The 24772-nt window shown below is 40.7% G+C and overlaps 1 protein-coding gene across 9 annotated transcripts in view; it reads left to right on the top strand.

Annotated features, from left to right (window-relative positions):
• Window positions 1-24772, top strand: part of tjp1a (tight junction protein 1a) — a 147741-nt gene that overhangs the window by 53463 nt on the left and 69506 nt on the right. Inside the window, exon 1 of one of the 9 annotated variants that reach the window (XM_069190549.1) lies at window positions 24298-24766. The exons of 7 other annotated variants lie outside the window; for them this stretch is intronic. The gene's annotated coding sequence lies outside the window, so the exon portion shown is untranslated. Of the gene's footprint in view, window positions 1-24297; window positions 24767-24772 lie in introns of those variants that run through there. One more of the 9 variants, XM_015343142.2, reaches the window with a different exon arrangement.

Below are 24772 nucleotides of genomic sequence, written 5' to 3'. Positions count from 1 at the left end.
GTATGATGTTTTAAGAAAAGTGTCTTCTTCTTGGTAAATTTAGTTTTTTGAACAATTGAAAATTAAGCACTTTGCTGCTAAATGAATGTGAATAGCCTGTGATGGACTGGTGTCCCTTTCAGGGTGTATCCTGTCATGCTTGCTGGGTAGGCTCTGACGTCCCCCACGAAACTGGAAAAAGTAATGGAAAAAGTGGTTTGAAAATGGATGGATAAAGTGAATAGCAATTTATTTCTCAGATATATTCAGTAATATATATGCTATATAATATGAGCATTCCTCATGAATTAGAGAAAATAAGGCAGCCAAACCCTTACCATCTCCAAGATCTTTTGTATTCTGTGTTGTTTTTCCTTCCTGTAACACTGAGATGGGATCTAATTGCAGTGCAAAAGCATTCAGAACCTGCACATTCCAGGGAGGAGAGGGATCTCCCACGCTCAGTCCCGATGCAGATTTTTCAGTCTGCAACTTTTATCCAACCAGAGTTGCACGATCTACTGTAATAATGGCCAGCACACTGCAGACGAACGAGTACCAGCAAGAAAATAATACAAACTCTCATCCCTAAGGGAAACAGAGCGGTTATTTTTGCCCAAAGTTCAGATTGGTTTGTTTTCCAGCAGCACAGGGTTTCGTCAAGGGGAAAATATAATTAAATGGCACCACAGAACGCTGCACAAGAATTATGTTTAAATGAGAGCTCATAGTTTAAGCTGGGTTCATTTAATTTAGGTACCTTCCCAGGCAGTCAGTCAGTCTTTCCCCTCCTGGGTTTATTTGTCAGTGACCTCCTCCTGCGGCCTGCAGTCCCACAGTGCCTGTTGAGCAGACTTCTTCGTATCACATGGCCTGTCCGAAAGGTGAAGGCATCTGGTCTTGCAGGTATTGCAGATGAAAAGCAGATGAAAAATGGATTTCATGGTCTGGCAAACATGCACCTTCCCTCATTTGTCTGTAAAAGTATTTTTTTGTGTAATCAGCTGTCACCCACTACAGCTGTACCACCCCACTTGGCCCTGGATGGCTGAGCCTGACCTCAGTCCCATGGAGACAGCGGTTCTCCTTTGTGATGGAGTACAGAGCCAACCAGACTGCAGGGAGCTCTAACCATGTTCCTAAAGTACCAACATTGGAAAAGGATTGAAGGTGCAAATTCTGCACAAGACAACACGGTGTGGAAATAGAGAAAAATATTTTTTTACTTTAACAGTGTTGGAATTTTACCCTGCCTTTTTGGTTTTAAGAATAAGTTATCAGTTCCTGAACACGTTACTGTTAGCATTTTGTTCTGTTCCAAACTAATATATCTTTCGCGTTTCTGGACGCCTTTTCTGAGTTCACTCTACCGAGTTTTATCTTCAAGGTCAACTTCAGTTGCACAAAGCCTTTGGTCTTTTTGGTAGTGTTGATGTCCATTTAACACGTTCTGCTGTACTAGTGAAAAATCAGTATTTTTAATTAATCCAGCTGAAACCTGTTTTTCCAGCTGGCTGTTTTAAGGAACGTTAGAAGTGCTTTGCTCTGTGGTGCAACAACGGTACTCCATCTGGGGATTGAACCTACAACCCCCAGTTATTAACCAGTCCTCTGCTTCTTTCTGTTCTTTGTCATCTGTCTCTCTCTCTCTCTATCTCCATGATCTTAAGATTTCTTTTTCCAGTGTCCTGTGTATCTCTCCTATAAGCATTAGTTGTGATGTTATGTAGACCTAGAGAATAGTGGGCTACAAGGGATCAGCACTGTCCACATGCTGTATGTGTGGCGATTCCATATTCTTATACAGTGAAGTGTTAATGGAGATGTCAGGGAAGTGACAGCAGGGGGATCCCAGGCCCACAGGTTTACCCAATAAGTTCAATGGTGTGTTTTATTCCAGACATCTGATGATGTTACAGCACACATTATAAATCCTAAGGGGACACAAAGCAACATTCAGAAGTAGATCTGAATACAATTAAAGCTTGGTTCATTGTAGTTAGGAAAAGCATAGAGGAATGCAAGTAAAAAAACGACAGTCGAAATTAACTATAGCTTGAAACTGTGTACATGTTTAAAATGGGACCTCTCTGTAATGTTGTCCGACTATCATTGATCAATACGGACACATCATGGACAGGACAACTGAGGTAAGATAATCAGTTCTGTGGGGGAGGAGCTATTTTTTCTGAGTAAGGTTTCCCAGAATGTGCACAACTGCAGATTTATTTTAAAAGTGGGATGGATTATAAAGCGAGGGGGGGGGTGAGTGCAAGCCTTTTTCCCTGGAAAACATCAATACACAGAAAAACGACCAGATGACCCCTTGGTCTGTTAAGCTCAAAACTACTCCACATGCAATTACGGCTGTCTTGTAGGGCCCTCTGCTTTCAGGTCACATGAATAGTCCTTCTGACCCCAGCTGGGCTAAGGTCACCACTCCAAAAGTTATCATCTTATCAAACAACTACCACAAATCACACAACCAAACAGACGTTTCTATTGTGTAAAATAATTCACCCATTTCCATTGTGTTTTAAGCTCTACATTTTAAATTAATTTTAAAGACAATAACCCAGAATTAAATCCATTAAAAAAAAGGTTCTCTTTACCTCATGTTAAGGTGTGATCCCAGAATTACTAGTTGCATTTTAATGAGGATGGTGGTCAGTGAGAGTAATGCAGTGTATTGCAAACCACCCAAACGTCGGTTAAACGGTGTTTTCTTTATGGAGCCCGCTACAGAGGAACAGTCCAAGGCTTTAATTTTTAAACCTGTGAACACGTTTGTTGTTCTTTCTGCATGCTGGGAATGTCTCTGGGAACGTGCAGGAGGGACAGGTCTGAGTCCGTGCAAGAACGTGGGAATTCTGTAGTCATTCCATCAGCAGGTATGCGGTCTGGGCTGTGGGAGCTCGTCAGACAGATGTGCCCGTTTCCTCCCGCTCACTGGCTTTTTGACTTTTTCTGCTGAGTTCATCAGGCTTCTCTTTTGAGAGTGGAGCCACTGATTGACTTGCAGCCTTTTCGCTTTTGAAATGGCAAATGTGCTTCAGCAGCATAACATAATCACTTGGCATTAGGGCCCTTGTGTAGAGCATTAACTGCAAGAATGACTGGTGGGATATGTAAAAATGAGTCTGACTCTAAACACCAAAGCAGGTCGAAGACCATTCTACCACTCAGAGACAGGGATTAATGTGTGTTTTTGGTTTTTCAGGAGAGTACCATGTGATATGTCTCTTTTTTTAAATTAATTTTGGCAACAGGGAAACTCTCTCCAATGCAGCTCAAATTTTGCTAGAAACTAGTCATTGTAGGTCTTCTTCTTTTAGCTCCACTTCTAGCACCTGGCGAAACCTCTCTTTTCATGTTTCTCTCGAGAAGTAGTCATGTTGTCATTAAAGCAATTCAGTAAATTGCATGATATCTAAGATTGGAAAAGGTGCTTATTATAGCTGGCGCAGAAAGAAGTACTTTTGTAAACAGGAGACTGTGGTTCAGACTTTCTACAAAATTACCCGATTTAACTTTAGTATTTAAGGCATTCCATGATTTCTTGATGCATACAGTACAAGCCTTTTACTGTTTTGAAATTTCTGGAAGTATTAACTTTGGCACTTTGCTGGCCTTTGTTTTTAGTGATGAAAAACAGCCACCATGTTCACAATCTGCAGATTGGCCGATTACTTCTGCTAGAAATTGCTGACCCACCATTTGTGTGTACAGCACTTTTCAAGCTATCGATTCAATGTGTGGACAGATGTTTGCAAAAACCTTCAAAGACTAATATGACGTTACAGTTAGTAAAAACAGCACATGCTGTATAAACCTATTTGTTTGACTTCTGTTTCTGGTTTGATTTTTTTGTTTGACTGACAGGATCAGGTTACACAGACATATCATAATACAAGTTCATAAATACATAAACTGTGACATATTAATCTTCACCCTTCCTGTATTTTTTAGTCTTTGCCCTTCATCATTTAATCTCAGGCCTTTTTCTGAGTAAATTTGATTTACCAAACTTTTTTGAAGAATTGTTAAATTAATGTAGTGCAGCTGTTCTGTGTACAAAATTTCTTTGTATTTTCCTGTCTGTATTTTTTATTTGAATTTCAGTGGGTTGTTACAAGATTGTTGTTCGTTTCAGACCCAGCCTTGTAACTTTGCCACATTTCATTGCTTTAACCTTGCATTCTCAGCATTTTGTCATGTTACAGACTGTTCCATGGGAAGAAACCTATAATGTCTCTGCCTGTTGGTGATGTTTTACCAGTGAAGGCTTTGGAAGGAAATGTTCAAATGTTCTCCAGTGTGCAGGGGGCTTCCTTGATGTCTGGAGAGAGCGTCTTTTTCTTTACTCAGATTGCTAGGTGGATGTATTTCAACTGTATGGCTATATTAAGGCCAACCATGTAAATTTCAAGATGGTTAAGCCCTGGAGATCTATCTGACAGTTTGCATTAGTTTCCAGAAGTAAAACAATATAATCATACAGTGAGAAAACAATTTAATTATACTTTATTGTTATTTCAGCGTTTAACTTGCCTTTATAAAAAACAATTAATTAATTCAGTCATTTGAGCATGCGGTTCTTTTCCCATAGAGATTTTAAAACATATCTTGGATTTGGTGTTACTGTAGCTTTAAGAATTGTTAATCAGCCCTCAGTGGTGTCCCTAAAATTTAATTCACAGGGCTCACGATGAATCATGGGCACAGTTTATCCCTGCACACTCTTGCGAGTAAGTAGCTTGTTCTACATAATTTTAGATTTGTCTTGTGTGTTTTTACTTTGCAGGTCTTTTACTGCTGCTGTAGTGAACGCTTGTGTAAAATATACTCTGTACCGTGTTACAGTAACTGAGGATTTGGATCTGTTTTGCTGTCTTAATTAACTTCAGTTTCCTTTTCGCTGGCCTCTTAATCATTTTTTTTTAGTCCAGGAAATCATTTCTAATTAGGTTTCTTCAAAAGTAATTACATGTCTGTAGGCCAAATGCCATGTCATAACTTCCTTCTGCCTGTTTTTCTCCCCACTGGAATGAAAATTAGTTTTTTTATGAAAAGAGACATTTTTGCAGATACATATATGAAAGCTCCCCAGATTCTTGTGATTTTATGCAGTCAAGGCCTTGTTGCTTGATGTTCTTTTTTGCAGCTGCCAAACTTTATATAGGCATCTGTAAGGGGAGGGCTGGCAGGGCATCGATACCATCAAGAGTGAGGGAGGCTAGGAGGTGGGTGGTGTATAATATTAGGGTTTTCTTGTATTACGTTTGAAAATGTGAAAAAATAAAAATACTCACAACACAGATGAGATCATCGAAACCTGGGACGGTTAATGACTCATGGAAGAGCAGAAACAAAAACAGACGTAGTGAACTCATGGATACAGGTGGGATAAACGAGCAAACCTGTGTGACGTACTGCGTTTCAGGCAGGGGTCTGTCTCAGGAAGATAGATAGATGAAGGCGCAGCAGTGGACAGAGTAGTCCAGGAACTGAACATGTTTATGAAATCAATGCAACGCCTTACGTCTTGTTATCTAGCAATGTTAGAGTCCTGGTTCATCATATAATAACTAAACTAGATATCTGAAAGATGACAGTGGGTTCAAGCATTTCAGTTGAACATCGTGAGATGTAGTATTTAGGTTTTCCCAAGTTTTCTTGATTTTTGGAGAAATTTCGCTTCCTTTTTTTCAAAAAAATAAAGGCAATAAAGCATTAACTTTGGGACTTCAGTGGGGCGTTGTTGTCAGCAATAAAATACGTACACCATTTATGTAACTCTATCCACATTCTGCAGAGAGTCCTATTAATTCTGAGAGAAAATTGCTGACCTACAGTTTGTGTCTGTACTGCACTTCTCCAGCTATTGATTTTGGATTCATATAGATGTTAATAAACCCAATTTTTCATTGGCTGATGATTGGAGACCCAGAAAGATTACAAGCCAGGCGTGTTGGTTGTATCTCGAAAGGTTTCTTAACCATATACAGTATTTGAAAGAGGTCCCAGCTAGGGAATACATATCCCCAGCTGATCCAAGTAGCTAGGGAAATGTGAAATCCCACATATTCAGCCCACAGGGAATCCCCAAAAATGACAAGAAGATATGCAGAGATATGTAATAAAGCAGCCCTGAGCTGAGCTGTGATCAAAAGAAACAGCCAGGTTAGCATTTAGAGGTGACAGGAGACTGACAGGGACATTCCTCTGTCGTGTCTCTTGTACAGGATGTTTCTCCTTCTGTGGCTCGTGCAGCTGTGTGGAAGCAGGCCTTCCTGTTCAACCAGCCCCTCATCACTTATCTGGGGGGGGGTCACTTCAGTAAATGTGCACAGTGCTTGTCAGAGCAAATGTAGCTATACTGTTTCCCTCTGTCCTTCGGCTTGCTTGCAGCAGCCACCTGGCTGCTGGTGATAAGACTGTTTGCAAATGATGTTAATGTCATTCCTACAACCATGTCCACCCACCCTCTGCCTGACGGGTTGCAGGGGACCCCTGCAGTCTGAAGTATACAGTCTCCTCACAAGAGCAATTTGGGTTGACCTGTGAGCTCCTCACACTCAATTATAAAGGAGAACACACCGTACTGACACAGTCAGAAATAGCTCTTGTTAAAGCTGGGGAAAGTGAAAGAGGAGAATTGAGACGGTACTGCAGAAAAGCAAGAGCGACAGGGCTTTGGCATGGTAAAATGTACATTTGAACCAAAGACTCAGCCTGCTAAGTTATAGTGAAGGTCTAAACAGATTATAAATTATTAGATTGAGTAAATAGAGTAAATAGATAAATATTTATCTAGTATATAGATAAATATAGAAATATATTATCTAGTAAATAGATAAAGATTAGTTAAGGATATAATGTCTATATAATAATAATAATAATAATAATTGCTTACACTTATATAGCGCTTTTCTGGACACTCCACTCAAAGCGCTTTACAGGTAATGGGGATCCCCTCCACCACTACCAATGTGTAGCATCCACCTGGATGATGCGACGGCAGCCATAGTGCGCCAGAACGCTCACCACACATCAGCTATCAGTGGGGAGGAGAGCAGAGTGATGTAGCCAATTCATAGAGGGGGATTATTAGGAGGCCATGATTGGTAAGGGCCAATTGGAAATTTGGCCAGGACACCGGGGTTACACCCCTACTCTTTTCGAGAAGCACCCTGAGATTTTTTAATGACCACAGAGAGTCAGGACCTCGGTTTTACGTCTCATCCGAAGGACAGCGCCTGTTTACAGTATAGTGTCCCCATCACTATACTGGGGCATTAGGACCCACATGGACCACAGGGTGAGCGCCCCCTGCTGGCCCCACTAACACCTCTTCCAGCAGCAACCTTAGTTTTTCCCAGGAGGTCTCCCATCCAGGTACTGACCAGGCTCACACCTGCTTAGCTTCAGTGGGTTGCCAGTTGTGAGTTGCAGGGTGATATGGCTGCTTATATAAGTGTCATTATTATTATTATTATTGTTGTTGAAGGGACTGGGATAGTGTTGGCTCCTGACCATTTTCGTCCCTCACAGCTAGTGAGCTCAGTCGCTGTTCTCTTGATCTGTGTCTTTCTACAACTTATCCCTGAGTTGTTTCGAAAGTTGCATGGTTCATTAATCTCTTGAAATTCACTACCAGACTAAGGGACCTAACAGAGACAGGTGTACTTCTTCTGAAATCATGTAAAAAACACTATGATTGCACACAGACAGAGGCCATTCAACTAATTATGTGACTTGTCAAAGTGATTTTGTGTGCAACTGAACTAATTTAGGCAGTCAACTTATTTTAATTTTTTACAGTTTTTGCTGATATTTAACTTTTTTCACCCATAAAAGTGTTCGGTATGGGCATTCAGGTTTTGATTAAAATATTCTGTAAAACTTGATACAGTATATGGATTACATAATTATAATTAAACACAATGGGTTATTATTAGAAGGGGGTGGCTACTTTTGCAAGATGATCTTTATATGACTGGTGTTCCTAATATGATCTTCCTGTATAATATATATATATAGATTATATATAGATACAAGAAAATGAAGTGCATATTTCAGGGAGAATGAACTGAAAGCTATTTTCCAACACAGAGCACTTATCAATGTATCCAGTCCAGGAAATAAAACTTATCAATTTTATTAATATTTTTTCAGTCTGTCCATTTATTTACTTACAATGAGCATTTTATTTTTACTATTTTGGGCCAGTCTGTCATCCAAGTATCAACTGTAATGTTGTTTTAAAGTATGACATATGACTGATTGATTTAAAATAAGAGATGTATGAGGAATGTGCTGTTTGAACAGGAGATTAACGCTTTGATAAGCATACATACATTAAAGTCTTTGCCTCACAAATCGTAATGGGCTGTTTTTTTAATCTTCAAACTATGGCAGCAATAAAGGTTACATTTAAATAGAATTTGTGTGGTTATTAGAATGGTCATACTGTAAGACTACCTTTGTCCCCTTGGCTCCACACTTGGTGGCACAGTAGTTTGCATTGCTGACTTGCAGTGCTGGGGCCCTGGGTTCACTTCCAGACCGGGGGAACTGTGCGTGGAGTTTGTGTGTTTGCATTGGTTTTCTCTGGGGAAACCCACTACCAGTCCAAAGACATACTGGAGAGCAAATTGGCTTCTGGGAAAACTGGCCCTGGTGTGAGTGTGTGTGTTTGCCCTGCAATGGATATCCAGGCGTCCAGTTCAGGGAGTATCCTGCTTTGTGCCTGGTACTTGGATAGGCTCTGGCTCCCCTGCGACCCTGGACTGGATACAGCGGTTAGAAAATGGGTGAATGGATGAATCCCTAATTAGCTTCTGGAGTGTGTTTCCTTTCCATGTACGTCGGATGTAATATGTTTTTAGTTAGTAGTACAGCACAATGCCATAGGTTTTTGAACATGGCTACTGCAGTGCTGTTGCATAAAGAATATTGCAGTGGTTAGTTGCAATACATCACCTGGTTTTGTACTAATGCTAGAACAGGATACGCGGTGGAGTTCTCATTATGCATTGTGTGCTCGTTAAGGAGAAAAAAGCAGGGGGGGATAAGACATTTAATATCCTTAATTTCGGCAAGTAACCAGAAAAGTAAGCAGGCTTGGTTTACATTTGTCTTGCCCTTAGTATTTGTCAGGATAAAGAGAGTTCTTAGACAAAAGTTCATCGACCTGCAGGAAATAAAAACGACTTTATTTTAGAGACTCCTCCTATCAGTGTTATGGTTGGCGTGTCCAGAGGCGCAGTGCTGCTAGTGAGTAGTTCTCGCAGCAGTAACCTCGCACGAGATGATGTTTGTGTTACCCTCTGTGAAGAAAGTCTGCCTGGCATTTCAATAATGAGCTCAGCCAATCTAATATGAGGATGGACATGAAGCTTGGATATACTGTATGAAGTTTGTCACTTCATACAGTTTGTTATTGTGTGTCTTTTTATTTTAAAGTAGGAAATGGAAGTTATTATTTTTGCTTTTTAAAAATTGTCTAAGAACAATTTTTTATAGTTCCTGAAAGATTTATACCTGTACTGTGCACTGAGATTTGGTAATAAGTAGTATTCACATTATTTTATATCCATAAAACATAAACTTCCATGAAATCTGACAGTGTACTTGTAATATTAAGAAGAGGTTAGTGTCCAGTATAATGGAGCTGGGCTAAATCAACAAAGAGATCATAGATGTGCCCTTGGTGCGATTTGAGTACGTATGAACACAGTGTGAAAATGTAATACCAGCCCAGCTTTCAGGCTGTAATCAGAGCATTTCCTGCTACTGCTGAGTTGCTTATCAGCACATTTGTGACACAGTTCTTCCCTTTAACTCCTGATTTGCCAAGTGCTTTTGCTTTTGCATGTTATTCTTATTTTGTACTGTTACAGGAATCTTTCTTTCTGTTTTGCATTTTTAAATCTTATTTGATATAAAATAACTGATGGATGACAAAAGTATTTAAGCAATCCCCTCAGGTGATGTACTGTATACGGTGTTTTCATTGGGTCTCAGAACATATTTTGAGGTTTTGGGGAACAGGACTAAAAACTGAGGAACCCCACTGGCATTAAAATTAACACTCTTAATGCAACTACAATAAAACACTCAACAGAAAAGGGAGAGAGCACCTTATATCCAGTAGCCTGCCATTGTACATCAGGTAGAGATGGGTATTTTTATCGTAGTTATTTATTTGTAGACCCAGTCACAGTCATTTGTAGTCACATTAATGGCTGATGTATTGAACGTAAAGTGGTAACAAGACAGGGTTAGTTCCCTAATTCCATAGCTAAGTCAAGTTTGAGGACGTCCTAAGGAATGTCTCATATGTTCGACCTGCTATAATTAATCTTGTCTTCTTTCTCAGTGTGCCCTTACGTATTAATACTGAATCTCTGTTCAGATGATGATCCCATGAGGGCACAGCCTGGAAATTGCAATAACGAACAATCAGCATGAAATATACTTTTCAGGATGACAGGTTCACGTACGATAGATAAAACTGCCTAGGATGAGCTTATATAAATCATTACAATTGAAATATAATTACAGTAAGAAAAGAGGTTTGCAGATAAGATGGCATGGAAAACAGAATGTGTTATTTTATGTTGAAGCCTTATCATAATAAGATCACAGCAATTCTCGACTTCCAGGCAGCGCTGGTAAGCCAAGCTGTGTGTATTGCAATCCTAATCAGGGTTCTGGAAGGCAAAGTTAAATCTCTATATCCTGTAGACGTCTTTTGGATGCACAGCCACTTTTCCCTGTAACTGGGATAAGAGGCTTTGAGCTGCAGTGCCCAGCAGATCTCGCATGTCAGCTGCCCAGGCTCCTGCAGCTCCCAGATGTGCCACAACCTCTGCCGGGCAGTGTGGGCTCCAGCATCAGCAGCACGTGCCGTGCCGGTTGACGTGAGCTTGGGACATCATGAAGGGCCCATCCCCCTTCGAATGCAGCTGTCTCCCTTCAGGAAGAACACTCCCCCCCTCTTCATACCAACTCACACAGCACCACGCCAATGAGAACAAGATTTTACATCCCGCTGCTTTCTCTTTGCATGTTTGAAGCACTGAGCATGCATCTCAGAGCAGTAACACACTTCTGAAACAGCTATTTAATTAAAATAGTTACTTACAGATGGTGTGAAGTGGACTAATATTTAGATTTCTTTCTGTGGCTGATTGCTCTTATATCTTTTTCTGTTTTATGGTTAAGTTAGTATAGGCACCTATATTTGGCACTGCAGGTGCAGGCACATTGTTCCTGACTTTTAAATGCTCAGTGAAAACTTTAATATTCCTTTACTGACATGGGACAGGCTTCCGTTGGCCCTGACCACATCTGTGATACAGGCAGCAGTAAAGTCGTAGCCACATTCTCATGGTGAAGTGCAGCACAAATAGAGGACTAGAGGACTCCATCACGAGTGATTAACAAGCGCAATTTAATTCCGATTACAGATGTAAGTGGCCTCGAATAAATTCTATTAATACATTCCTTCCTTTGCTGCGGTTTCCAGAGAGGAGACATTAGCATTTTAATAAATTAGCTTAAAAATAACCTGAGTCTTCAAAACGCATTTTGAACGGTCAGAAGAACCCTTCACACGAGGATAGTGAAGAATAATCCCCAAAAATCTGTGCTATTACTGAAATGTTTTCTAGGCATTTCAGGAAATAGCTTGGCAGTTTTATGAAAGATCTGCAAAATGTATTTCCAGTGTGGCATTAGAAAATGTCTCCCGTAAAGGAGTGGTATTTCCTGCTTCAGCATTCCGTGGATAAATTGTGCTGAAAATGCAACCCCTTGCAGCTTCCTAGGTCCCTGTAGATAATGCACTGCTCATGGTCAGAAGGTGACTGAGGTGTAACAGAGAGAGGCAGGTGTTGGGCAGAATATCTCCTTGCCTGATTTGTTCACATCAACCCAGGTACTGGGCTGATTTTCCCCTTTCAGACTGACATCGGCGTCTGTTGGAACCTCATCTCAACTCTATTGGGGTCGGCAGAGCAGGAGAGCTACTCCAAACCAGGTGGATTAATGAGGAAGGTCATGGTCAGGGAGAAGGATTAATCATGGACATGATCCATCATATGAGGCGCTCCTTAAGACAAGCTCCGACTTCACTCAGCTGTGGAATTTGGAACTGCCGTCCTGTTCGCTCTGCTGATGCTCATGCAAAGGGGAATTTAGCACAGCTGGATAACCCATGGCTGTGCTAGTAGCCTGGTAGTGGGAGAAAAACAGAGTACCTAGTGAAAATACACATGAACGAAGGAAGAAGTGCAAACTGCACACTGGATGCGCCCCAGCCCAGAATCAAACCCAGGACCCGAAGACCTATGAGATCTTGGGTACGAGTGCTGGTTGGAATGCATCCGATTTGAATTAATATTAGCTGTCTGTTTATAATCAACTACCCTATCTGGCATTTGATAGGTACTGGGTGTTAGCTGAGCAGTGGAATACAGAAAGGCAAATAGCACAACTAAGTAACAACATGTCCCATTCAACTTTCCTTTTACAGCAAATTAACTATAAAGATGCAGGAAACAGGAAACATTTTTATTATAACAAGATTAAAAGTACAGCTCACAGATGTTTCTTTTTAACAAGATTTTTGGAGTTCATTTTTAGCATCTTTTTAATATTAAATGTGCGCCTAGCTGTATGAAATGTTTGAAAAGGAACAAGTTATAGGTTTGTTCCACGCTGAAAAGAGAAGAAAGAAAACACAACGTTTCAGCTGTGGAGCCTTCTTCAGGTGTGAGAAAGACAGGGCAGTAGGCAAAGGTAATGTAGCGGGAGAACAAAGGCTGGGAGAGAGGAGGAGCAAGGGGCGGAAGCAGGGGGCAGAAAGAGACCAATCAGGTGTGAAGTCAGGATAGGTGAAGAGAGGTGTGAAATGAAACCTACAATGAATAGAGAGAATTTAGATAAAAAGTAGCCTGTCCTTAAGAGAAGGGGAAGGTGTGATCCTAGCTGCAGGATAATTTTGGTTTCTGTAGTCTTTCTGATGTACGAGTTCAGAAAACCGTCTTTGAGAACACAGACGGAGAGATTAGAGTGGTCGTGGCCGTCAGAGGTGAAAGGAGAAACAATGGGCTTGGAGAGATCTTTAATCTTCACAGCCCTGACGTGACTCTTTTTTTAAAGTATTGCTGAAAATTTTTTCACATTTATTAATATCAGTTACCTTGACATTATTTAAGTCAGAATAAGCTTACACAAAATAAAAGCTTTAAAAAATATGCAAATTGCTAGCCAGTTACATTGGTGGATATTTTTGTACATGCTCGTTTAGCATAAATAATTGTTGGTTAGATAGCTTGTGAATAAGAATGGAGTGAAGCCAGCCCTTCAGGCTGCCTTCAATTAATTGTTTGGCAGGACTTGCTCTGCAAACTGTATTAATTGAAGGAAAAAAAACTGCTGACAAACTAGTTCAAGTACAGTGATGTTGGCTCAGTAGGAGATGGTATACTTGAAACATACAAGGACTGGAATATTTATAATCCACAGTAGTCAAAAGATCATTTATCATTTTTAGCCACCTTGATTTAGTGAATTACAAATGAGCATTGTTAGTTTGTTGTACACAATAATTGTGTTAAAGCCATTGAACTAGTAAGGATTAAGATATATAAATTTGCATTTATGGAGTGTTTTTTATTCTGGAGAGATATTCTCAGAGTGCTTTAAATACTGTATATGATGAAGCCCAAATCATTCAGTACTGAAGTGCAGCCTCACCTGAGCAGAGGATCACCAGCTGAATTAAGGGGTAACATTAGGGAGCTTGGATGTTCCAGGCCAGTGTGGGAATTAGCCAAAATACTGTGAATAACAGCCCTACACTAAAATCTGTGTTTATGGAATCTTTAATGACGAACTTGTGAGGATCTCACTTTAATGTCCATTATAGTAAGTGCAGAAGGAACAGATTCCAAGGACACAGTGTCTTTGTCAGGTGTTCCTGACATTATTTCTATTACTTGCTACATAATAATTGATTATTTGTACCGGTCCCACTACAGGAAGAGGACTGTAAATATCCTGCATAATGTATGCTTTTCAATATTGCTATTAGGAATTGGCCATTTGTATTTGTTAAACAATTTCAAACTATTTTTCTCACAGTTGCCTAAAGCTCTTAAATATGTAACTATTGAAGTCAGCTTCCGTGCAGCATTATAGCTGACTTTCCAGATTTGCATCCCTCAGTTTATATGACAGACTCTGCAGATTGAAACATCTTAGCTTTAATGCCATGTTACTGTGAAGATACTTGTGGAGGAGATGAAAACAGATGATGTCATTTCTGATGATCTCAAGCCCTTATTTAGTGCAGTTGAAAAAATACAGATTTTGTGGTAGCAGTGGGGGTTGTTTTCAGAAGAGACCTTTGCTCAGTTATAGAAGAGCCACAGAGGATAGATAATAAGTATTCCTTTGCTGGGGGGTAGAATTAAATAAGTAACAAGGATTTCATTCTCTATAGCACATCTTAATGTTAAAGTGGTTATCTGATGTTAGATTCCACATGCACAAAATGTTACAAGAATCATGTGCTTAACTATATAGGGGTTACTTTTTGTATTTGTATTATACTGTACTGTATACTGCAGCTGACCCCAGGACAGTCTGGGACTAAGGCTGTGAAAAAGAAGAAGAAGAAGAAGATTATACTGTACCTTTCATACATGTACCAATAAATGTTTAATCTGTTCAAATGCAGACAAGAAAAATCTTTTATATCATAGGTAGCAGAGCTGCTGAATAATCATACCTTCTAGTCCGGTCCATTAGCTGCAAACTGTGATCTAATTATTTAATTGCACTGGCTTGATTAATTAGCTGTTCTCAGTCATGTGAATTGGCAAAGCTCCATAACCAGAAGGCCAGAAGCAACAAGCTCCAAGGATTTTCTCTGAATTGAAGGCAGGGTGCGTGACTGAGTCAAACCTAAATCTAATTTAATGTATGTGATCCGCAAGTCTGTTGCAGTCATGAATGTATGTTTCTGTGTCGCTGCTGTGTTTACAAGGTGAAAAGCTTTTCCTCTTGTAATCGTCCCATCAGGCTGTTGTAGGTTGTTACCAGTGGCTGTGTGTGACTTTTAAAAGAGAGTGTAAAAAAAAAAATAAAGATTTTGAAAAGCAAGCTTGCCATTTCTCATTTTCTGCTGAAGAGACTGAGGAGGGCTGCTTCAGCTGTGGAGAACATTGGCAAATCTCAGATGACACAATCCTGCATCCTTTGATGGGCTGTTCTGATGACAGCAGCGGATTTTTACAGAAGAACATAAGAATAGTTCCAAACAAGAGGGAGCCGTACAGCCCATGTAACCCACTTGGTAGTCAGTTGAGAATTGATCCAAGGATCTCATCCAGCCATTTCTGGAAAACAAAAAACAGGATATCGGCTTCAGCTACACGGCTGGGCAGCTGTTTCACACTCCCACAGCTCCCTGGGTGAAGGTCTGCAGCCTGCTCTCTGTTTTAGGTGCACTTCCACATAGTTTCCACTTGTGTCCTCTGATTTTTTAAAACTTGCTTGTTTTGGGGGGGGTTAATTTTTTTAACGTTTTTATAAACCTTTCAATTACCTTGAAAACCCTTTCAGTTTTAGAAAAGGTGTGTTGGTGCAGATGTAACTGAAAGGAAAGATAGTAGTTTATTATTCCATGTTCTGTTCTATTGCTGGATGACCTTGTAAACTGACTAGGAGTGGTCAGAAAAGGGTTGGAGCTCACTCGTCTGTATCATATCAGCCCATTTGAGAGATATGTCTAATTATTGTTTTGGTGTGTTTTTCTGCTACACTGTATACTCACAGTGCTAAAGCTGCAGCTACTGTACAATCTCTGTTTTGTAATTCACTGACATGAGTGCCTATGGTCCTCTTTGGTGTACCTTGTCATTTTTCATTTTGTTGTTTTTGCTGAACTTAAATTTGCTTTCATTCTTAATATAGTTTCCATAATGTAATTTTCCATTTGTGTGCAGATTGATTCTAAAATAAAGGATTTGCTGCCCTTAAAGCAATATTTTCTTAGGTGAATTGGTCTGAAATGCAATGTTCCTTTTTATTGATCTCTAAAATGAGGCAGTCAGAATTTAGACACATCAGTAAAGGGAATCAATTTAATTCAGAGAAACCTTAAGGAGGTTAATTGGTGACCTCAGTCAGATAAAGGAAATGACTTAATTTCACTAAGAGATTTCTGCATGGGAGACTGAGTTTATTACACACTTATTTGCTGCACAAATTGAGCTATATATGAGTAGTTTATCTGAAATGCCACCTGTTTCTAAATAAATCTCTACTTATTACTATGCATTCTAAGCATGAAAATGCTTGATGGGCTCTTGTGGAAGGTTTTCAAATGGTGAGCAGCTTTCCTTTGCTTTTACCTTAACTTTCTGTACTGTACTTAACCAATTTCACTGAGCTTTTTGCTCTTTGCTTTTAATTGGTGTACCTTTTTCTAATAGTGTACTGCAGTAGTCTTCCATAAGTGTATGATTTATATATGATATTTACATGATTGATACAGTACAGTATATACATGTATTTATATATCATGTATATATTTATATACATGACATATATTACTATATATATACTGTAAGTTAGAATATACTTTGACTTGGTCTTAGTTATATTTTGGAAATAAGTGTACAATTTGATCCTGTGTGAAAGTACTATAGTGAAAGGAATTTTAGCCTGCTTTATTCATAAGACTGGAAATAATGGGATCATTTATAAAACAACATTTTAAGGACAAGGATGTATTCAGTGGTTACATCCTTAAAAATCTGCAAGGACCTGAATTAAGCACGCAAACAATTTTTTTCCCCCCATCATGCAGTAATTCGTGCATTCAGGGGAGGGAAGAAAAAAATACTATACTTCTAAAATGTTTTTTTTTTTAAGTTTAGGACCAAACTAGGACCCACAGCAGTGAGTCAGGACTGTCCACAACGGTCTGACCCCTTGCGCCCTGCGCAGGGTGGCCCCCCTGCTCTGATGTACAGCCAGATCTGACTGCCTCATCGGCAGGCAAACGGTTCTCTCGGCACGGGAGTCTTAACAGACGGCCCGGCCCGTCTATGCTCAGTCAACACTTGTGTGCGGAAGGGACTGATTTCACCGGAAAAGTGTCCGTTCGATATAAATAGTGGGGATGAATTTGGAACCCCAAGCGACTGGAGGCAGGGACGTGATGCTGATCAGAGCTGGCACAGCAGCTGGAGCCTCGACCAGGCAGGCACCGGAGCAGGGATTGGGGGGGTGTGTGGGAAGTGTGAACCAACAAGGCCGTCTGCGGAAAGGGATCATTAATCTGCATGAGGAAGGGGCTGCGGAACGCCGAATTAGTTAATTAATGTGTGACATCATTTGCCGGGAGTAATTTCCATTAAGACGGCCATCTTTCATCCAAGCTCCATGAACCCGCTCCAGCTGTTTGGAAAGGAGCGGGGTTGTTTCGGTACGCCTCTGCGGCTCGACCTTCCTCCGCCTCCCGTTAAAGAGATTGAAATAGAGATGGCTGCCCTTGAGAATCGCCACGATGAAAAATGATTTCTAAAGCCAATAGAGCTAAATGAAACAAGATAAGACCAATAAACGTTGCGGATTCGGCACAAATGAAGACAGATGAAGAAAAACTCTGGGCCCTTGTTTGTCCGCTCGAGGGCCCTGTAAGCGGATAGAGCTTTTTGTGGAGGGTGGTTTCGTTTCACAGCTGTGTGTTTCCCCTTAAAGACAAAGCGTCAGCCACTGGTGGCACCTCTCTCCCCTCATAGCTCTGTGTTCGTCATTTTACAGCCAACCCTGTGCTCATTGCCCGTTCATCGGTTGATCCACACAGTGCTGGCAAGGAGAGCATGCACCCCTGTCCCCTGTAGTGGGATAATAATAATAATAATAATAATAAACTTTATTTTATATAGCGCCTTTAAAGGTGGCTTCTCAAAGCGCTTTACAGGATGACAATAACAATAAATAAGAAGACTACAACAATAAATAAGAAAATTTCACAAGACAGGACACAATTATAATTACAACAATACAACAATAACAATAGAGGAGACCGTGGAAGATGGTATTAAGAAGAGCAGAGGGGTGAAGAATGGAAGCAGTTAAGTAAAGGCTTTTCTGAAAAGGAGGGTTTTGAGTCTGGATTTGAAGGAGTTTAGAGAAGGTGACTCTCTAATATCCTTGGGCAAGGAGTTCCAGAGCTTGGGGGCATAGCAGGAGAAGGCCCTGTCGCCCATACAATGTAGACGGGCTTGGGGGACAGTAAGGAGGGCAGAATTTGAAGAGCGGAGGTTGCGAGGTGGGGAGTAGGGCGATAAAAGTTCAGACAGGTATTGAGGTGCCAAGCCATGTAAAGCCTTGTAGGTGAGCATGAGGATTTTAAAGTCTACGCGGAATTTGACCGGAAGCCAGTGCAAGGACTCCAGGATAGGAGTAATGTGAACACTTGCACTAGATCTGGTCAGGATTCTGGCTGCTGAATTTTGGACATACTGCAGCTTGTTCAGAGTAGATTTAGATACCCCAGGGAGCAGAGCATTGCAGTAGTCAATTCGAGAGAATACAAATATGTTGATCAGCTTTTCAGCCACAGTTAATGATAGCATAGGGCGTAGTCTTGCGATATTTCTAAGGTGAAAAAAAGATGTTTTGACAGTATGCTGTACATGTGGGTCGAATGTTAAGCCAGAATCGAATATAACCCCAAGGTTTTTCAATTTTGATTGGAGCTCAAGTACAGAGCCATCTATAGACAGGGTTACAGGACTGGCTTTACGAAGTTGATGGGGGGTACCAATAAGCATGACTTCAGTCTTGTCACAGTTAAGATGAAGGAAGTTTTGAGTCATCCAAATTTTTATGTCAGAGATGCAATTAGATAGAATAGAGACAGCCACATCAGTGTCGGGTTTGGTATGGATGTATATTTGAGTATCGTCAGCGTAAAAATGAAAGCTGAGGCCATGTGATCTTAAAAGCTGACCAAGTGGGAACATGTAAATGCTGAAGAGCAAGGGGCCCAGTATTGAGCCCTGAGGGACACCAGACTTGACAAGACCAATTTCAGACCTGTACCCATTGAGAAAGACAAAGTGACAGCGATCAGTGAGGTAAGACTTAAACCATTTGAGGGCAGTGTCAGAGACTCCAAACACAGTCTCGAGACGAGAAAGCAAGATGTTATGGTCAACAGTGTCAAAGGCAGCACTGAGATCAAGAAGGATGAGTATGGAAAGAGAACCAGAATCAGAAGCTATTAGGAGATCGTTGGTGACTTTGACTAGTGCGGTTTCTGTGCTGTGAAGTTGACGGAAGCCAGATTGGAGGGGTTCGAAAAGGTTGTTTGTCATGAGGTGGTTATGTAACTGAAGTGTGACAGCACGTTCTAGAATTTTAGAGAGAAAGGGTAAGTTGGAGATGGGGCGAAACTTGTTAAGATTGTCGAGAGCCATGTTAGGCTTCTTTGGCACTGGGGTAATAGCAGCAGTTTTGAGGACCGTTGGTACAATGCCGGTGCTCAAGGATTCATGTATTATATTGAGGACAATGGGACAGAGAGAAGAGAAACAGGACTGGAATAAAGTGGTGGGAATGGGATCTAAAATAGATGTGGTGGGTTTCATGCACGTAACTAGTTTGTTTAGGGATGCTGAGTCAAGAAGAGAGAAGCTGGAGAGACGGGAACCAGAGAAGTTGGATGAGGAGGGAGGAGGTGTGGAAATTATATCCGTAGTGGAGAGAGTGTGATGCCGGATGTTGTCAATCTTAGAACTAAAGAAATCTAAGAATGTGTTGCAAAGTTGTGATGAGGCAGGTAATGTGGTGGGGCAGTTTGGCTTGAGATCCCGCTGGTGAAGCAGAGTGGGCGAGAGAGGGTGTCGGTCTCCATGAGGCCAGTGTTTTTTAATAAGATTATTAACCAACAGGCAAGGCCCTGTTGCCTGAGCTCCTGCGGAGGACTGGACGACCGCAGTTTCAGAGCAGGGACAACAGCAAGTGGTAGGGCTTGGAGGGACTCTTTCATTGTGCAAATCCAGCCCCAACATCCATTTGCACTGATTGATAAAGGACAATCATCCGATTGAGAAGGTTTAATTGATTAGAGGTTAATGTTTTGTAAGAGTGTGTACTTATTTTGAGATGTTTTTGTAAAAGTTTAATTTGATTTAAAAAAATTAACCAACAGGCAAAACACTGAAGTGAGCACCACATGCCACCTCTAGCTTAATTTAAAGGTGTAAACTCCAAAAATGGAGTAGGCCTGTTTTTAACTGTTTTCACAGCTACTGTATTCATTTATAGTATTAGTATAATTTCAGTTAATACATTTATTTCAATAAAAATAAGCGACAACATTCTTGTATCATGTTTTTAATAAGAAATTATAATATGCCTTCTGATTGTTTTCAGACTTTTTATAAAATATTATATTTCCCTATATAAGATAATATAATAGGATTATTCCCTTTATTTATGTTTGTAGCTAGAAAGCAATTTATGCGGCTGGATGCAGATATTGTCCATTTTTGGTGTACATTTTTTTATTTTGTCTTCATGGGTGCTGCGCTGCTTGAATTTTCAACGGCAGGGGAAGAAGAGAACTAAATCTTTTTATTTGAACACAGATTGTCTTGTTCATTCATAACTCTATCTTACACACACATTACTCACATTACTGTGTATGAAGAGAAAGCCAGGAGGAATTGGTGCTCTTCTTAATTTCAAGGGTAGTCCTGCTCAAGGGACCAATAACTGTATGAAGAACCAGGGGTCTAAGTAGACGATACCTGAGATTTTAACCTTTTGGGCCCAGTTTCTGCATGAACAGGTACCCACTGCAGTGTGGGGGGTTAATGTTCTGAGGTGCACAGAACCAAGGCAGCAGCCTGTTACTTGGAAAGGTACAATACATTGCACTACAAGTGCTGCACATGTGATCTGTTTTTTAGGTGGTCCATTTTGGGGAATTTTCACTATAGGCACACACATATACCAGAGGCAAACATTATGCACACGTTTGGCATTGGTTAGTAGTTATGGAGAAAAGCTACCAGTCTCCCCGTCGGGGAATCGAACCCCAGTCTCCCACATGACAGACTGAGATACTCACCACTTTACTAACGAGGAACACTTATTATATTCAGTAAGTAGTTATATTCACCACATTCAAACAATACCTGCTATTGGATACTGCCCATAGGCATCCATTCAGTTATATTTGAAGCCTTACCTAGTGCTTTAATAAGAAAATAAAAGATGATTATGTTTACAACTCAGAAAAAAAGAACAAAACTAGTGCCTATACATGGTATCCATAGTAATCTGGGTTTGGGTCTGTTTATTTTTTTTTCAGATGCTTAAAACAAGCTTTTAAAGGCTTCGTTTTAGTCTGTTTTCTTTTGATTTGAGGTGTCTGCTCCATGGGGATGTCTACACAAAACTGCAAACCAATTTTGCTAAGCAGACATCATTATCAGTCCTCCTTAAACTTTCCCCCACTTTGAAAAACAGTGATTTTGCTGATTAAATGTTTGGAAGCCAGGCCAAGTGACCCAGTTATCTTATAAAACAAAATAAGCAGATAAAGTCACAGCTTATCTACACCCTTAATGACCCAGGCAAGGACAATAAAAAGAGGATCCCTTTTCAGGATATTTGGAAACGAACACAAAATTCCCAAGAAATCTCTCACTATCTTCTGATTGGAAAATTAACACAGAAAATTCCAGGAAGAAGAGTTCAGTGCTCTCTCCCTGGGTAACAGAATTTGCAAGGATGCAGAAGTGAAATGTTGATAATGGAGATGTGTTTCATACCATGACTGAAGTGCAGCCAGTATGTCAAGAATTGTTATCATTGTGTCGGTTTTGTTTAGGTTTATTGTTATTTTTTGTTTCCTTGCTTGATAAGTGACTCTGTATTTCATTCTTATCTAGCGGGTTTTCCTGATAACTGTAAAAACTTCGGTGCCCTTCAATGTTCATTGCTCTGCCCTTTACCAGACCCCCCCCCCCATAAACTCGTCATTCTCTTTTCATCCTGTGAGCAAAACTGTTGGACGATGATGTGGTTGTGCTTTTTGTAATGATGTCTGCCGGCTGCTAAGCTAAAACTACCTAAACTTTGACCTCAGCCATTTCTAAACAGGTCATTGCAGAGGAGAGTCATGGAAAACTAATGAATTCATTGCAGGAGCCAGCTAGCCACTCTAAGATGGTTGATAGGAGAAAGTGGTCACTTACATTAATAAGTTTGCTTTTTCTCTCACATTACTTGGTGCAAGTAATCTTCTTGTAAGCTTCTCTCCCTGCCTGTGTGTCTCATGAAGAGCAAGTTGGGGTATGCAAAAAGACAAATTCCTAATACAAGAAATTGTATATGGCCAATAAAATGATTTTATAAGGTGATACCTTTGTGCTGAGTAGTAAGGCTTTCTTGATGAACAACATGACTGTTGGAAAGGTGGAAGAGAATTTTAGTACTTTCAGAATGAAAAACCATACAACCATTTTAATACATGGAAGAAAACACAAATCTGACTTTGTTATTTTTAATGCCTTTAAGAAACTACTGCTTTAGACTAAGATAATATCATGATTGGCTGCAGTGCATGCTCATAAGAGCTGTGGACTAAAATGTATTAGCATTTTTAAAAATAATTATTGGTATAATTATATAATAAGGCACAGCGACTGGATGTGGAAAACAGAACGTGTACTTTAAAGTAATTTTACTAATGCAGATATCGGTGGCCTTTCTACAGTGTGTGATATTTTCCTCGTTTTAACGTGAAGAAGTAAAGACTAACAATGAATGAAACCCCACGATTTCAGTAGTTTTGTGTTTTACTGTGAACTTTGACTGAGACGCAGAAGAGCTTAAATAACCCGATCTGTTTATCTTTGCCATTGCGGCAGTGCACGTCTCTGTGCTCAAAACATAGTTCAAAGCAAAATGCGAAGGCATCATGGGAGATGCGCACGAAGTTTGCCCTGGAGAATCTTCATGCCAGTCACAAGGGACACAGAAACAACTCCGGCAACTAAAGTGCCCTTCACTGAGGTCCCCAACTTGCTGTTAATGCAGACATTTGTGAGACTGGACTAAAAATGCTGCAGGACTATTATAAAATACCAGAGAACAACAATATTTCTAGTTAAATGGCCCCGTCCTATAGATTGCTCAGTGTTTCGTATTACCAATTCCTGCTTTCTTAAGGTTTTCATCCCGTGAGCTTAATGACTCGGTAATGAAATGTGTGACGTCCTTCTCCCCTGGCCTCGGTGGTTTATTTTAAATAGGGAGCCGTTCCCCTTTTTGTTTACTTTGAAACAATAGGAGTTGGGCTTTGCGGATCGGCGGTGTGGGTGGAGGCCCGGAAACCCATAGGAAGTTCAGCTGTGGGCTGAAGAGTGAAGTCTGCGGTCGGTTATTAAACCACTGCAAAAAAAAAAACACTCTCAAACAGCACGCGAAGCGAAGGCGTGAGATTAATTCTGAGGTGCAGGACGCGATAATTTGCCCCTTTTATGTGTGGTAAGTGCAGGACACCCGCCAGCCGTGCCCACTAACTCACGTTACTCGCGTGTCCGGTGAGTAAGTTGCAGGGTAAAGTTGATGAGTAACTTAATAGAGTCGTGACTTCACAACACGTCCCAGAGACTCTGAGGGGCGTAATACAAAAGCAACTATCCCTATTACAGCACGAGAAAAAATAAATACAGAACAACAATGCAAACTTGTCTCAAGAGAACTGGAAACTGCTTTTGGATTAAGTGGCCTTTTTTATGATGATCCATGTCCTTTTAGAGTAGCATTAAAAGGGGACTGTTTTTTTTCTCCACAAACTCGCTTAATGCTTCAGTTCCTGCAGATTATCCATCAAACCCGAGCTGACAGTCCCAAATAAATTGTACATTGTTACAAATGTGGACGATTTAATGAATTCCAAACATCAAAAGGGGTTCTGTGGATAAAAAGCTTCCGCTTCCATTAATGGAAAAAGAGCACGTACTGTAAACGAGCAGATTGCTCTTAATACACTGTAGAAACATCACTGAAACTTGTAATGTTGTAGCTATTTATATGGCTCTGGATTGGCATGATCAACTCCCCGTGCTTGGCTATGGCATAAAAATGAACAGCATCCTACATGACAACAACATTCCCAGCTGCAGCGTGCGCCCGTCCCTGTGGATTTTTTAAAACCCTTCCCAAACTCTGATAGGCTTGTTTACCGGGGATTGGGAGCTCCCGCGGTATGGACCTTTCACGGGAGGGAACCAGCCCGGGGCCTCCATGAACTCCAGATTCCAGACCAATGAGGTTTCCAGAAATGAGGAAAAAAAAACAACCAAAACGGACAACAGGCGACGGGGATGCTCGCGGTAGTTCAACGAGGCGGGACGCATTCGTGAAGAAGCGGATTTGGGACGGGATTTCATATTTCAGCACATTTGAAGTGTGAGGCCATTGAAAGGCCGGCTGTGCTGCCCCCCCCCCCGTCCCCGCACGGGAATGGATTCTCCCAGTCAGACATGTCAGTTGTTGCTTGGAGAGGAGAAGCGAGAAGTAGGGAGAGAGCGAACCTGCCATTGCAGTTGGGCTGCTCCGTGAGCCGAGCAAGCGGGCGAGAGAGAGAGAGAGAGAGACCGAGCACTTTTTTTTTCTTTTCAATTTTTATGTTCGTGAAGGATAACCCACTAGAGACCGGTCCGAGACAGAGGTAACC

This window comes from Lepisosteus oculatus, chromosome 5 (genome assembly GCF_040954835.1).
Source record: "Lepisosteus oculatus isolate fLepOcu1 chromosome 5, fLepOcu1.hap2, whole genome shotgun sequence".
Lineage (NCBI taxonomy): Eukaryota > Metazoa > Chordata > Actinopteri > Semionotiformes > Lepisosteidae > Lepisosteus > Lepisosteus oculatus.
The sequence above is the reverse complement of the archived record's forward strand: the minus strand, read 5'-3'. Positions and strand labels throughout refer to the sequence as shown.